The 14,516-nt window shown below is 37.9% G+C and overlaps 1 pseudogene; it reads right to left on the bottom strand.

The window, feature by feature from the left end:
- Window positions 1-10,961: 10,961 nt before the first annotated feature.
- LOC118537332 (large ribosomal subunit protein uL6 pseudogene) lies at window positions 10,962-11,655 on the bottom strand (annotated as a pseudogene).
- Between the last annotated feature and the right edge of the window lie 2,861 nt (window positions 11,656-14,516).

Consider the following 14,516-nt stretch of genomic DNA (forward strand, 5'->3'; position numbering starts at 1 on the left):
ATCTTGTTTCACATTCTAGTTCTTCCTCTGGTATCACATGTAACCAAGACAAGCTGTTCAGCCTCTCTGAGTCTTTGTTGCGCCATCCATGAAATGAGAACAATAATACCTAACTCACTACAGCAATGGTAAGGGAGGATGGGGTAACATTGAAAATTAGCTGGTATATAGCAAGAGGACAATGCATGGCAGTTTCTCTCTGTTTAATATCTCTCCTGGGCTATCAAGATTCTGAACGTCCATATTCCATATGTTCAATAGAGGATGATTATATAGGTTTATTCAGTTAAAAAAAAAAGACTTTGATATTTCTCACTTTGGAAAACTTAGGTAGACTCACCTGCCTCCTTCATAAATATTTCTCACTTTTCTGGGGCCTTGCAGTTGGCAGTTAGGATGTACTCCATTAGCTCAAGTCACCCAGCCAGAACTTCCCTACATCAAGATGTTGCTTCTCAAAGCAGTGTTATTATTATTATAGTATTGCTATTAATAAAAATTCCAGATATTTATTGAGCATATGCTATGTGCCATATACAATTCTAAGTACAATTTATAAAAATATATTTACATGTGTGATATATAACATAGAATTACATATAGAATTGTTGAGAGATGTAGATCATATCACACACACATACACACACTTCTGTGAAAACTGTATTATTATTGTCTCCATCGTATCAGTCTGGCTCCAGTCAGGAGAGTTATTTATTATGACAGAGAAAATTTAACATAAGGTATCAAAGCAAAAAGGTGGCACTGAGGTATCACAGAAGTTGTCCCTGTACCTCTATGGCTATGAAGAAGGAAGGGAAGAAGTTGGAATTATTAAAAGGTAAGAGCTTGAAGGAAGGGCCCCGTGCATCTGAGACTCGGACCTCTGTGGAAGGGTGCTGCGTGGGGCTGTGTTCGTGTCCCCAAGAAAGGACAGTATTGGGAGAACCGCAGATCAGAAGCAGTGCTGCTGGCACCAATTGCTGTTAAAGAGCCATTGCTGCAATGGCGAGATCGGAACAGGAAACAAAGCAAGAAGGAGTACGTGCTTCTTCCTCTCCAGGCTTGGAGTCTTCCTCCTAGCATCTCTATGAGCAGAGCCTAATGGAGATCCAGCTGGCAAAGGAGACATGAGGCTTACAGAGCTCCAACTCTAGCATCAGAAAACAGTAGAGAAGCCAAGAGGCAGCATTTTAATAATCACCACACTCTACCCCTTCTGGCTATTAATCTACTCCTTCTACACATAGTTACATTTCAATACAGCAGTAAAATAGCTTTAATTAAGCTTGCACCGAAGAGGATGCAACTATCTCCTTATATATAAACAGAGATGCTCTTATCCTCCCAACCAAGAGATGCAAAGTTCCAGCTGTTCCTGTGTGCATTTCTGGAAGATAGTCACCTCCATCTCTGAAGTTTTGAAAAGCACACAAGGTCATTACCATTGGGTTATGCTAAGGCACCCACACAGAACTTCAAGAAAAGGATGCAGTGAACTATGATGGGAAAGAGAATTTTTCTTCACAGTGGTTCTCCTTGTCCATTGACTGGTAGCTCTTGAGGGCATTCATTTTCATTTCTTTCTTTTTTATATACTTAAGAACTATCTTTTTAAAAAAATTTTTTTATTAACATATAATGTATTATTTGTTTCAGGGGTACAGGTCTGTGATTCATCAGTCTTAAACAATTCACAGCGCTCACCATAGCACATACCCTCCCCAATGTCCATAACCCAGCCACCCCATCCCTCCCACCCCTCACCACTCCAGCAACCCTCAGTTTGTTTCCTGAGATTAAGAGTCTCTTACGGTTTGTCTCCTTCTCTGGTTTCATCCCATTTCATTGTTTCCTCTCTTTCCCTATGATCCTCTGCCTTGTTTCTCAAATTCCACATATCAGCGAGATCATATGGTAATTGTCTTTCTCTGATTGACTTATTTCACTTAGCGTAATACCCTCCAGTTCCATCCACATCACTGCAAATGGCAAGATTTCAGTTTTTTTGATGGCTGCATAATATTCCATTGTGTGTGTGTGTGTGTGTGTGTGTGTGTGTGTGTGTGTGTATCACATCTTCTTTATCCATTCATCTGTTGATGGATATCTAGGCTCTTACCATAGTTTGCCTATTGTGGACATTGCTGCTATAATCATTGGGGTGCACGTGCCCCTTCGGATCACTGCATTTGTATCTTTGGGGAAATACCCCGTAGTGCAATTGCTGGGTTGTAGGGTAGCTCTATTTTCAACTTTTTGAGGAACCTCCATACTGTTTCCCAGAGTGGCTGCACCAGCTTGCATTCCCACCAACAGTGTAGGAGGGTTCCCCTTTCTCCGCATCCTTGCCAACATCTGTCGTTTCCTGACTTGTTCATTTTAGCCATTCTGACTGGTGTGAGGCAGTGTCTCATTGAGGTTTTGATTTGGATTTCCCTAATGCTGAGCGATGTTGAGCACTTTTTCATGTGTCTCTTGGCCATTTGGATGTCTTCTTCGCATTATTCCATTGATCTATGTGTCTGCTTTTGTGCCAGTACCATACTGTCTTGATATTATAGCTTTGTAATATAGCTTGAAGTCCGGAATTGTGATGCCACCAGCTTTGTTTTTTCTTTTTCAACATTTCTCTGGCTGTTTGGGGTCTTTTCTGGTTCCATACAAATTTTAGGATTTTTTGTTCCATTTCTGTGAAAAGAGTTGATGGTATTTTGATAGGGATTGCATTAAATGTGTAGCTTGCTCTAGGTGGCATAGACATTTTCACAATATTTGTTCTTCCAATCCATGAGCATGGAAGGTTTTTCCATTTCTTTGTGTCTTCCTCAATTTCTTTCATGAGTATTCTATAGTTTTCTGAGTACAGATTCTTTGCCTCTTTGGTTAGATTTATTCCCAGTTATCTTATGGTTTGGGGTGCAGTTGTAAATGGGATCAACTCCTTAATTTCTCTTTCTTCTGTCTTGTTGGTGTAAAGAAATGCAACTGATTTCTATGCATTGGTTTTATATCCTGCCACTTTACTGAATTCCTGTATGAGTTCTAGCAGTTTTGGGGTGGAGTCTTTTGGGTTTTCCACATAAAATATCGTTATCATCTGCAAAGAGTGAGAGTTTGACTTCTTCTTTGCCGATTTGATGCCTTTTATTTCTTTTTGTTGTCTGATTGCTGAGGCTAGGACTTCTAGTACTATGTTGAATAGCAGTGGTGATAGTGGACATCCCTGCTGTGTTCCTGACCTTAGGGGAAAAGCTCTCAGTTTTACCCCATTGAGTATGATATTCGCTGTGGGTTTTTCATAGATGGCTTTTATGATACTGAGGTATGTACCCTCTATCCATACACTGTGAAGAGTTTTAATTGAGAAAGGATGCTGTACTTTGTCAAATGCTTTTTCTGCATCTTTTGAGAGGATCATATGGTTCTTGTTCTTTCTTTTATTAATGTATTGTATCACATTGATTGATTTGCAGATGTTGAACCAATGTTGCAGCCCAGGAATAAGTCCCACTTGTTCATGGTGAATAATCCTTTTAATATACTGTTGGATCCTACTGGCTAGTATTTTGGTGAGAATTTTTGCATCCATGTTCATCAGGGATGTTGGTCTGTAGTTTTCCTTTTTGATGGGGTCTTTGTCTGGTTTTGAGATCAAGGTAATGCTGGCCTCATAAAATGAGTTTGGAAGTTTTCCTTCCATTTTTATTTTTTGGAACAGTTTCAGAAGAATAAGTATTAATTCTTCTTTAAATGTTTGGTAGAATTCCTCTGGGAAGCCATCTGGCCCTGGGCTCTTGTTTGTTGGGAGATTTTTGATTACTGCTTCAATTTCCTTAGTGGTTATGGGTCTGTTCAGGTTTTCTATTTCCTCCTGGTTCAGTTATGTTAGTTTATACATCTCTAGGAATGCATCCATTTCTTCCAGATTACCTAATTTGCTGGTATATAGTTGCTCATAATATGTTCTTATAATTGTTTGTATTTCTTTGGTGTTGGTTGTGATCTCTCCTCTTTCATTCATGATTTTATTTATTTGAGTCCTTTCTCTTTACTTTTTGATAAGTCTGGCCAGGGGTTTATCAATTTTATTAATTCTTTCAAAGAACCAGTTCCTAGTTTCGTTGATCTGTTCTGCTGTTCTTTTGGTTTCTATTTCATTGATTTCTGCTCTGATCTTTATTATTTCTCTTCCCCTGCTGGGTTTAGGCTTTATTTGCTATTCTTTCTCCAGCTCCTTTAGGTGTAGGGTTAGGTTGTGTATTTGAGACCTTTCTTGTTTCTTGAGAAAGGTTTGTATTGCTATATACTTTCCTCTTAGGACTGCCTTTGCTGTTTCCCAAAGATTTTGAACAGTTGTGTTTTCATTTTCATTTGTTTCCATGAATTTTTTTTTAATTTTTCTTTAATTTCCTGGTTGAGCCATTCATTCTTTAGTACGATGCTCTTTAGCCTCCATGTATTTGAGTTCTTTCTGACTTTCCTCTTGTGATTGAGTTCTAGTTTCAAAGCATTGTGGTCCGAAAATATGCAGGGAATGATCCCAGTCTTTTGGTACCAGTTGAGACCTGATTTGTGACCTAGGATGTGATCTATTCTGGAGAATGTTCCATGGGCGCTAGAGAGGAATGTGTATTCTGTTGCTTTGGGATGGAATGTTCTGAATATATCTGTGAAGTCCATCTGGTCCAGTGTGTCATTTAAAGCCTTTATTTCCTTGTTGATATTTTGCTTAGGTGATCTGTTCATTTCAGTGAGGGGGGTGTTAAAGTCCCCTACTATTATTGTATTATTTTCAATGTGTTTCTTTGATTTTGTTATTAGTTGGCTTATATAATTGGCTGCTCCCATGTTAGGGGCATAAATATTTACAATTGTTAGATCTTCTTGTTGGATAGACCCTTTAAGTATGATGTAGTGTCCTTCCTCATCTCTTATAGTCTTTCGTTTAAAATCTAATTTGTCTGATAGAAGGATTGCCACCCCAGCTTTCTTTTGATGTCCATTAGCCTAGTAAAGGGTTTTCCACCCCCTCCCTTTCAATCTGGAGGTGTCGTTGGGTCTAAAATGAGTCTCTTGCAGACAGCATATTGATGGGTCTTGTTTTTTTATCCAATCTGATAGCCTTTGTCTTTCAGTCTTCTTATATTTAGATGTACTTTTAATCAACTTGAATTTGTTTTCTTATACAAATTAATGGATGACTATGCAGAACACAAAATTTTGCCATTTTTTTTTCCGAGAGAGGTTCTGTGTCAAATAGAAAACCTGAACAGACCCATAACCACTAAGGAAATTGAAGCAGTAATCAAAAATCTCCCAACAAACAAGAGCATTTAGCCCATTTACATTCAGGGTAACTATTGAAAGATATGAATTTAGTGCCATCGTATTGCCTGTAAGGTGACTGTTACTGTATATTGTCTCTGTTCCTTTCTGGTCTATGTTACTTTTAGGCTCTTTCTTTGCTTAGAGGATCTCTTTCAATATTTCTTGTAGGGCTGGTTTGGTGTTTGCAAATTCTTTTAGTTTTGTTTGTCCTGGAAGCTTTTTATCTCTCCTTCTATTTTCAGTGACAGCCTAGCTGGATATAGTGTTCTTGGCTGCATATTTTTCTCGTTTAGTGCTCTGAATATATCATGCCAGTCCTTTCTGGCCTGCCAGGTCTCTGTGGATAGATCTGTTGCCAATCTAATGTTTCTACCATTGTAGGTTACAGACCTCTTGTCCCGAGCTGCTTTCAGCGTTTTCTCTTTGTCTCTGAGACTTGTGAGTTTTACTATTAGATGTTGGGGTGTTGACCTATTTTGAGGGGGGTTCTCTGTGCCTCCTGGATTTTGATGCCTGTTTCCTTCCTTAAATTAGGGAAGTTCTCTGCTATAATTTGCTCCAATATACCTTCTGCCCCCCTCTCTCTTTCTTCTTCTTCTGGGTTCCCAGTTATTCTAATGTTTCACTTTATGGTTTCACTTATCTCTCGAATTCTCCCCTCATGATCCAGTAGTTGTTATCTCTCTTTTTCTCAGCTTCTTTATTCTCCATCATTTGGTCTTCTATATCACTAATTCTCTCTTCTGCCTCATTTATCCTAGAAGTTAGAGCCTCCATTTTTTATTGCACCTCATTAATAGCCTTTTTTATATCAACTTGGTTAGATTTTAGCTCTTTCATTTCTCCAGAAAGGGATTCTCTAGTATCTTCTATGCTTTTTTCAAGCCCAGCTAGTATCTTTGTAATCGTCATTCTGAACTCTAGTTCTGACATCTTACTAATGTCTGTATTGATTTTAGGTCCCTGGCAGTATGTACTGCCTCTTGTTCTTTTTTTTTTTTTTTTTTGAGGTGAGTTTTTTCATCTTGTCATTTTGTCCAGAGGAGAATAGATGAATGAGAGAACAAAATGCTAACAGGGTAACAATGACCCCAGAAAAATATACACTAAACAAATCAGAAGAGTCCCGAAACCGGGGGGAGAAGAAAAGGAAATAAAACAAACAAACAAAAGAATATGATTAGGCTGGTGAATGGAACAGAGCCACACACTAGATTTTGGGTGTATTTTGGTCTGTTAGAAGAAATTGCCTCCCAAAATTTTAAGGAATGAAAAACTTATATGTGTACAAAAATAAGGGTAAATACTATGAAGGGATGGAATATGACTGTAAAGATAAAAATTAAAAAAGATTTTAAAAAAGGAATTGATAAAAAGTTGTTTAAAAAAAGAATGAAAAAAATTAAAAGAGAGAATGTTATCAGGTGGGAGACTAGGACAACGTCATACACTAGATTTAGGGCATAATTTGGTGTGTTAGAAGAAACTGTATCCCAAAATTTTAAAAAAGAAAAAATATATATATACATAAAATAAGGTTAAATACAATGAAGGGATAAAATATGACTGTAAAAATGAAAATTAAAAAGGATTTTTAAAAAGGAATTGATAAGATGTTGGTTGAAAAAGGGAAAAAGAAAAATTAAAAAAAAATAGAAAAAGAAAAAAAATTTTAAAAATTAACTTTGAAAGACTAAAGAATCTGGGGGAAAAAAGCCATGAATTCTATGTGCTGTATTCCCCTAGTGCTGGAGTTCTGTCATTCTCATTGATCGGTAAACTTGGTCTTGGCTGGCTTTTCCTCCTGACCTTCTGGGGGAGGGGCCTGTTGCCGTGGCTCTTAAATATCTTTGTCGGAGGCGGAATTGCCCTGCCCTTGCCGGGGCCAGGCTAAGTAATCTGCTCGGGTTTGTTCTCGGGAACTTTTGTTCCCTGCAAGCTTTCCATACAGCTTTGGAGGACAAGAGTGAAAATGGCAGCCTCCTGATCTCAGCCCTGGAGGACCTGAGAACTTGGGGCCCCACTCTTCAGTGCACCCCCAGAGAAAAGCAGTCAATCACTCCCGTCTCCCTGGTCTCCGGCTGCACTCTGTGCTCACCCGGCCTGTGACTGAGAGTTTCTATCTCTGGCACACGACCCCGTGTGGAGTCTCCAAACCCAGCAGATCTCTGTGATGTGCTCCCGCGCCCCTCCTCCCGGGGGACGAAGGGGAGTCTCCCCGGATCTGCCGCTTGTTGGGTCCCTGCTGGAAGAGCAGTGGCCCGACTGTGCCACGGATTATGGTTTATGGCAACCCTGAGCTGAGAGCCTGCGCCTTGGCTCTGTCTCTGCAGCTGGCTTCCCCACTCTGATACCTGGGAGCTCTGCCTCACTCAGGCACCCCCGGTCTTTCTGTGACCCCAAGGGTCCTGAGACCACACTGTCCACGAGGTTTCCACCCCCTGTTTAGCCACTGGAGCGACGTCCCTCAGCGGAGCCGACTTCTAAAAGTTCTGATTTTGTGCCCCGCTGCTCTCACTTGCCAGAAGCGGCCCATGAAGGCCCCTCCCCCGCCGTCTATCTTCCCAAATATCGTCTACTCCTCCGCCATCTTGCTACTCCTTCCACCAGCTTCATTTTCCATCTTATTTTCAGCTCCATGTTATCTCCTACATTGTCTTCTTCCCTCTTCCTGCCCTTCTCCCTTTTTTCTTCCTCCCCCACTTCTTTTTCTTCTTTCAGTCTTCTTATATTTAGGTGTCCTTTTAATCAACTTGAATTTGTTTTCTGATACAAATTAATGGATGACTATACAGAACACAAAATTTTGCCATTTTTTCCCCCAGAGAGGTTCTATGTTTGCATGCTTGCCTCCGAGGATAAAAAATGTTTTTCTCATTCTAATCTTATGAATATTTTTTTTTCACATCTTAGATATAGTGATGGGTAGATAAGTTGTATCTTCTAATTTATATTACTTAGATTATTAGTTAAATTGAACATTTTTTCATGTAGGTTCCATTTATCTATTTTTATCTTATAGATTTTTATTTTACTCTTCTTATCCCTTAGATACTCTTCTTCTGAGATCCTGGTGGGTTGTTCTTATGAATTTTTATGGGTTCTTGATATATTAGAAACACATATTCATCATACCACAGTTGCAATTTTACACCCCAATTTTATTTCTCTTAAAATTGTTTCTGCAGTTTCTGCTATTGGATTTGAGTCTTGGATCAATCAAAGCAGTTGAAATTTCTCAAAAATCTATTGTTGATTTTAATGGAAGAATACAGAATGAGTTAGGGGTCACTAAGCAGGTATTTGGCTTGTACCGAAGACTGTCACCATAGTGCTGACAGACATGTTAACCGTTCAGATATAGTTGCTAAGCTCTTGGTCCTGTCACTGGGTGACATTTTGCCATATAAAGGGAAGCTTACATATGACTACATGGCTTCATCTTTTAGAGTGATAACATAGCAACAGCTTTTGTTAGTCTGCAGGAACCAGAAACAGATTGAATTCTTGGCAAGATAGAAGAAAAGAGCTTTCACAAACTCAGCTGGTTATGGTGCTCCCTATGTTGTAAATGCTACTGGAAACAGACCCTCTCAGTGAGGCTTCCCACACTGTGAACAACATATCACCGAGCAACGACCATCTTCGCGTGGGTCTGACAGGGAGAGCAGAATGTGCCAAGGTGAAGATACTAGGAAAGAGGGCACTAAACACTGCCAAATTGCTTTCTTTTCAAAATGGAACACTTAGGAACAGGCAATAAAAAATAAACAAACATACATATCACTGCTTTATTTTTATTATTGAAGATGAACAAATTCATAGCAAGGCTATCCATAAAATTGAGTATCTACTTCACTGTATGCCTAGATGTTGGCAGAGGTGATAAAGGTGATTCAGATTCCATATCAGGGTCTGGTAAGCTCTGAACAATAATGAAAGCTCTGAACAATAATGAAACAACTCAAGTTGGTTTGATTTCCCAACAGTGACCCATTTGATAATCTTGGATGCCTGTGTCATGCTCACACAGGGGATGCTCCTTTTCAGTAACAGTATATGTCTACCTTTCATCACACATTCATTATCTAAGCTTTTATTATCTATCTTAAGTAGGCAGTTGCTGTGCCAGATATAGAAGATTCAGTACGATAGATGTCATAAGTGTGCAACATCCAACTCAAACTGTTTTCGCACAAATATTTATAACTCCCATAACTTGGAAGCCAAAGGAATGAAGTTTTCTTTAAGCAAGATAGAATTCTAAGGTTAAATTATGCCATCAGGATCCTCTCTCTCTTTCTCCTTCTCTTAGCTTGTCTGCCCCTTTACAGGTTTTCATCTCAAGAAGTTTCTCTGTCCATGATAGCAAAGAAGATTCCTGGCAATTGCTGACTTCCATGGGCCATTCAGATTTTATTTTATTTTATTTTTAATTTTTTTTTTTTCTATTTGTCAGAGGAAGAGAGCACAAGCCCGGGAAGTGGCAGGTAGAGCAGGTAGAGCAGGCAGAGGGAAAAGCAGACTCCCCACTGAGCAAGGAGCTCATTGTGAGACTTGATCCCAGGATCCTGGGGTCATGACCTGAGCCGAAGTCAGGCACTTCACTGACTGAGCCACCTAGGCGTCATGAGCCATTCAGATTATAATGACATAAGGTGATACACTGTCTTCAAGTGGCCAAATCCCAGAAAAAGGGACTGTGATGGATTCTATTTACAGCATGTATCTATATCTCTAGTGGGAAAGGTGGGTCTGTGTGATGGAGACACCATCTTGGAAGAGAGAATGGGAGTTTCCAAAAGAAATTTGTTGAAGAGTAAAAAGATTATGCCTTTAAAAGGAGATAGTCTTTATGCTCAAGAAGAGCAGTCTAACAGAAAGAAAAGGCAAGATGTAAGTAGCTAAAATCAAATGTGGTACGTGTTGTGATGAGAATATTTTCAAAAAGCTATAAAGCTGTCCTGTTGCTGGTATATGGTGGCGTAAGCCCCAACAGGACCTACCTCCTGTGAGCAACAACTCTCAACTCTGGACAAAATACAAAAATACCTGGAGGTACCAGGCAGTGAACAAAAGCAGGCAGACTCTGAAGGAGAGTCAAAACTTGCAAGAAGAGAACAGAATGGGATAAATTTCCCATTATTTTAGCTGTTAGCCTGAAAGTCGGCTAAAGCTTAAAACCTTGATAGAAAACAGACTTCCTGGCCTAATGAACCAGAGAACAGAATTCAGGGGAACCACAGCTGCTGGAAAGTAAAGGGATGGGTCGTATCCAGGAAAAGAAAGAGCAAGAGAGAGAGCCCTGAAATTTGTAAATAAATTCTACCCAATTCTCTAACCATGAAGCCACATATGTTGGGGGGGTGCAGAATTAAAGCAGTCCAGCTACAGATAAAGGAACTGGATTGAGGTTAGAACCCTTTCCCCAAAAATAGTTGCATCTTGAATTCAACCAAGTTATTTGTCTACCAAAACAACCAAAATACCCATTCTCTAGAGGAATATAACGGAGTTACTTTCCAGGATATAATAGAAAATTATTTAACATTTGAAGAACTAGGAAAATATGATTCATTCTCAAAAAAAGAATCAACAAACCACTAAGCCCAACAGGGATTAGAACCCATAGATTTTAGTATAGCTTTTATTGCATCTTTAAAATATTGCAAATAAGTCTGAAAAATCATCCGGCATCTTGCTGTTTCTGTAGAGGGACAACTCAGATCTTATTTATCAGCCTGCTTAACTGTTCCTTTTTCAGAAACATAGATACCATCCAAAAATTTTCTGATATCCTTGTTTTTAACAGTTGTGGCTTGCTGAATCAAAGCAGCTGAGTTTGATACAAGTTCAATGTCATTTCCTTCAAGAATTAACTCATCTTTTTGGGCTTGAGATACAGAACAAGCAACACCTGGCCTCATCTGAACCCTGTGGATGTATTTCTCACCCAAGAAATTTCGGATTTCAACAAGAGAACCATTCTCCTGAATAACAACGTTGATGGGGAAGTGAACATACACAGACCTCATCTTGTAACGGAAGCCCAGTGTAACGCCCTTGATCATGTTCTGTACGTGACTACAGATAGTGTGAACAGTAGCCAGCTCTTTTCTATTTCCCCACCATTTGTCAACTTGGAGCCTCTTCTTTTTCTTTCCAAGAAGACTGAGTTCTACATTGATGTGATTGAAGTCCCTTCGTAGGGTTCCTCTGGGTCCCTTCACAATAACTGTGCATCCCTTCAGAGTGATGTTGACATTTTCTGGAATGTCGACAGTCTGATTGCTGAGAATGGTCTTCATTCTTGCAGGAGATGTGGCAAAGAGCTAGAACACATAGATTTTAAAGTGGCTATGTGTAATGATGCAAAGGACAATTTTTAAAGTACTAGGTCAACTTGACAGCATGGAGATGACAAATGAAAGAGTCTGAAGAAGAGAGAGCCTCAGGACCTGAGGCACAATACCAAATGTCTAGTGTACGTGTAACTGGCATTGCAGAGGATAAGAAAGATACAGTGAGTCAGAAAAAAATTTGAAGACACAAAAACACAAAGAACAAACAAAAAGAAAAATCAGACTACATCAAAATTAAAACTTTTGTGCATCAAAGGACATTTATCAAGAAAGTGAAAAGACAGTGTATAGAATGAGTGAAAATATTTGCAAATCATATATCTGATAAAAGTCTAATATCCATAATATATAAATAACACAACAGAACAACAAAAAGACAAATAACATGGTTTAAAAGTGAGCAAAAGACTTCAATAGACATCTCTCCAAAGAAGATGTACAAAAGGCCAACTAGCACATGAAAAGATGCTTAATATCTTTACATATTAGAGAAACAAAAATCAAAACCACAATGAATTACCATTTCACACCCATTGGGATGGCTATTAAAAAAAGCAACAACAAAATAGCCAGTGTCGGTGAGGATGTAGAGAAATTGGAACCCATGTACGTTGCTGGTGGGGATGTCAAATGGTGCAACCATTGAGGAAAATAATTAAAAAGAGGTATTCTAAGAAATATCTGTACATGCTCACAGAAGCACTAATTACAATAGCCAAAAGATGGAAATAACTGAAATGTCCCCCAGTGGATGGAGAGGTAAATAAAATATGTATAACCATGTAATAGAATATTATCCAGCCATAAAAATGAAGGACTGATACATGTTACAACATGAATGAACATCAAAATCATTATGCTAAGTGAAAGAAGCCAGACACAAAAGGTCAGAAATTATACAATTTCATTTATATGAAATATTTAGAATAGGTAAATCCATAGGACAGAAAGCAGATTAGTAGTTGTCATGGGCTGGTGGAGAGAAGGCTGAGGAGTAGCTGCTTAAAGGGTAGAGGATTGCCATTAGGGGTGATGAAAATATTTTGAACTAGGTAGAGGTGATGGTTGCACAACATTGAGAATATACTAAAGGCCATCAAACTGTTAAATAGTTAATTTTATGTTATGTGAATTTTGCCTTGATATCATTTTGAAGAATCGATGTTGGACAGTTTTTTGAATTTAGGTAAAGGCATAAATATGGTCTCTCAAGAAGTTCAGTGAACCCACAGCAGAATAATTAAGAAGTAAACCACAGCTAGGAATCATAGTCAATCTACTGAAACCCAAAGATGAAAACTCTAAAAAGCAGCTAGAGAAAAGCAATACACAACGTACAGGGATGCAGCAATTCAAAAGACTCCTGAATTCTCATCAGAAACTAAGAAAGCCATAAGATAGTAGGAAAACATCTTTAAAGCTGAAAGAAAAACAAAACTGTCAACCCAGAAATCTACATCCCATGAAAATAACCTTCAAAAATGAAGGCAAAATAAAGACATTTTCATATGCAATAAGACTAAGAGTATTCATTACCAGCAGACATAAGACTCTAAGGAATGCTAGAAGAAATTCTTCAGGCTCTAGGAAAATGTTACCTGAAAGGAAACTCAGATCTTTTATAACAAACAAACAGCATTAGAAATGATAAATACTGTATATTTTTCTTACCAGTTTCTTTAAAATACATTTGACTGTTGAAAACAAATAACATTTTCTTACCACTTTTATAATAGATATGATAACTGTAGCATAAAGAACAATGGGGTGGTAGATGGGTCTCCATGATTGTAAAATTTTCACATTTTACATGAAAGGGATGATACTAACTCTAAGTAGGCTGTGAAAAGTTAGGGATATATATCATAATTCACAGAGTACCAGCTTTAAAAAATAACAGAGGTATAATCCAGAAGCCAAAAGGTAACTTGAAATGGAATTTTAATAAAATATTCAAATGATCCAAAAGGAGTCAAGAAATGAAGAGCACAGAGATAGAAATAGAGAGGAGAAAAAAAAGAAAATAAATAATAAGGTGGTAGACGATATCAAATCACATCAATATTAGCTATTATGAACTAAACAACTAAAAGGCAGAAATTATTAGAAGAGAAAAAAAAAGCAGTAATACCCCCCTCTTCATCTGTATGCTGTATAAAAGATGCAATTTATATAGAAATAAAGAGATTAAAAATAAAGGGATAGAAAAAAATAATATACGAACAGCAAATATAAGGAGGGTTAGTAACTATATTAGTATCAGATAAAATCAGTACTTCAAGACAAAGAGATAAAGAAGGGCATTCCATAATAACACGATAGTCAGTTTATTGTGAAGACATGCCAACTCTAAATGTATATTCACTTCATAACAGAGCTTTAAAATAGATGAAGCAAAAATTAACAAAATTAAAGGGAGAGATAGAGTATTTCAAATAATATTTGGGAATGTGACCACCTCTCTCTTAGCAATTGATAAACAAGTAACAGCAAAACCAGTAAAAACCTAGTCTGACAAACACTATCAACTACCTTGACCTAATTGATAATTATAGTAAAATGCACTAAAGACATACAGTATGCCCATTCTCTTGAAGTGTATGTGGTACATTCAACGAGATAGACCGTGTACTGCACCATAAAATGAATTTTAACAAATTTAAAATTATTGAAATTATGCAGAGTATGTTCCCTAATTACTGAATTGAAACAGAAGATAATCTAGGAAAACTCTGAATATTTGAAAATAAAACAACACTTCTAAGTAATCTATAACTCAGTAAAGCAAAGAAAATTAAAAATATTTTGAACTGGATGACAATAAAA

Source organism: Halichoerus grypus, chromosome 5, assembly GCF_964656455.1.
Source record: "Halichoerus grypus chromosome 5, mHalGry1.hap1.1, whole genome shotgun sequence".
Classification (NCBI taxonomy): Eukaryota; Metazoa; Chordata; class Mammalia; order Carnivora; family Phocidae; genus Halichoerus; species Halichoerus grypus.